Source organism: Lolium perenne, chromosome 3 (assembly GCF_019359855.2).
Source record: "Lolium perenne isolate Kyuss_39 chromosome 3, Kyuss_2.0, whole genome shotgun sequence".
NCBI lineage: Eukaryota > Viridiplantae > Streptophyta > Magnoliopsida > Poales > Poaceae > Lolium > Lolium perenne.
Genome location: NC_067246.2, coordinates 84,899,943 through 84,902,143, shown reverse-complemented (window position 1 = coordinate 84,902,143; position 2,201 = coordinate 84,899,943). Strand labels below are relative to the sequence as shown.

At 41.9% G+C, this 2,201-nt stretch overlaps 1 long non-coding RNA gene across 1 annotated transcript; it reads right to left on the bottom strand.

Annotated features, from left to right (window-relative positions):
- Positions 1–360: 360 nt before the first annotated feature.
- Positions 361–1,924, bottom strand: LOC139837542 (uncharacterized). The gene is made up of 2 exons (XR_011754041.1): positions 1,793–1,924; positions 361–508 (listed from the first exon to the last, which is right to left on the bottom strand). It is a non-coding gene; the product is annotated as an uncharacterized lncRNA (long non-coding RNA).
- Positions 1,925–2,201: the final 277 nt, after the last annotated feature.

The following is a 2,201-nucleotide window of genomic DNA, read 5'->3' as shown; positions in this document are numbered from 1 at the left end:
CCCATTTAGTATGTGGGGTCCACCACAAAAGCAATTGGGCTGGCCCAACTAGTTAGTGGGCCGGCCCAGTTGTGGGTGGGGTCCACCTTAAAGCAAATGGGCCGGCCCACTTAGAGTGTGGGGTCCACAGTAAATCAAGTGGACTGGCCCAATAAGTAAGTGGGCCAGCCCGTTTAGTTGCTGTTTATATGCCGGCGTAATAGGCGCTTTAGGATTTTGCGAGCCGGCACATATGTGATTTCACTTAATTGGGCCGTTTAAGGGATGGGAATTCGTGATTTAGATACTGAGAATATTTACGCAGCATTGATTTCTGTCGGATAGCCTCACTTACCACAAGCACCAAAGAAAAAATGCGCGAAAGAACTATAAAAACTAACTAAATATTACATCAGCTGCAAGGCTTTGAAAAAATATTACAGAACCCAGAGAAATTGAATGGTAATTAAACCTATAATACAATGAAGCGATCCAGCAATCTTTTAAGTTGTCCATGCAGCACCTATATCTGAAACAAAGACATTACAAGTTAAGACAGCAACAATGGAAACACAAAGACACTGCAATATTGTTTGCCAAAGAATTTGGAACTCATCATTTCGTCGTTATAACAAGATCATTGTAATGCGCACAATAAGCAAACAAAGAGTGCATCCGCATACCAACAGCCAATATAACAGAGCATGTTAGAATGAAACAGCAGACTTACTACTGTCGAGTCCCATGCAAACCAACATGTTCAGGGAGTACAAAATTGGCATGAACAACATAGTAGCAGGCTATAAATTTTGTAACAACGATCGAGCAAGATGAAGTTATGATGGCTACATCTACGAGAAAGGGAATGTAAACCAAAAATAGAAGTTACGATGGCAAAAGCTAAAGAGGAGGGAATGTGAACCAACATGTGCCAAGTGCAATTACTTCATTTTGGCCATGAACTAAATAATACTCCTGAACTTATAGTGAAGGGGATGCAAATCAAGATGTTTCGGGATATAAACTTGTAATGAGCAACACATAGAGGATAGTTAATGCTGGAGCTTAGGATGGACCAGATACAGAATATAGTGGGATCACCTGTGAACTTGTATAAGAGGGAATGCAAACCAATATGTTCAGCTTTCCATATGTGAGCGTCATGCCAAGTCAGAGAAACAAGTCAATAATGCAGCTTTTGAAGAACAAGATGGCACGCAAAATTATTATCTAGTAGTATGACAAGTTTATTTGTACTACAGGCTAGATAGCAGAGTGATAGCATGCCAAACTAAGTCCTTACTTTGTTAGCTTACAATGAACTAGATACAAAACAATGGCACCACCTGTAGTACAGGGAATGCAAGCCAACATGTTCATGGAGTAAAAAATTGGCACAAACAACATAGTAGCAGGCCATAATTTTTGTAACAACGACTGAGTAAGATAAAGTTATGATGGCTAGATCTACAGAGCAGGGAATGTAAACCAAATATAGAAGTTACGATGCCAAAAGCTATAGAGCAGGGAATGCGAACCAACATGTGCAATTACTTAAAATTGGCCGTGAACTAAATAATAGCAGGATGTTACTATAATACCTATAATTTTTGTAACAACGACTGAGCAAGATAGAAGTTATGATGGCTACATCTACAGAGCAGGGAATGCAAACCAAAATGTTCAATCGCTTAAAGTTAGCAATGAAGTAGAAAATAGCAACGTGTTACGGTCATAGCTAGGAATGAACTAAAAGAGCTTCAGACAAACAAGCATCTGAACCCAGAACATGGCGCTAAAACAAGGGACTTACATTAGGAGAAGCACTCTGTGGGAGTCACAGCAGATCTTCCTGGGGTTGATAGATCCGGTGATGAAGTACGCTACATGTGCTACTTGGGGTTGGAGAGACGGCCATTACACTTCATGATTACTCATCTCATCTGTAAAAATGTAACGGCGTGTCGTTAGCACAAACAGGTTCCCCCAAGATTAAACAAGAACTTGCAGGCAAGCAATAGAAAAGTGACAGTAGAAGAGTTTAGATCATGCACGGCGCGGGTGAAGTAGATCCGGTTCATGCACAGCGGTGTCGGTGAGCAAGATCCGATGCGGTGGACGATGGATCCGGCGAAGCGGCTCCGGTGGGGTGGACGATACCGCAGCTGAAGCGACTGCGGTAGATTGCTGGATGAGCATATGGTTTCGAGGTTCGGCGGGGA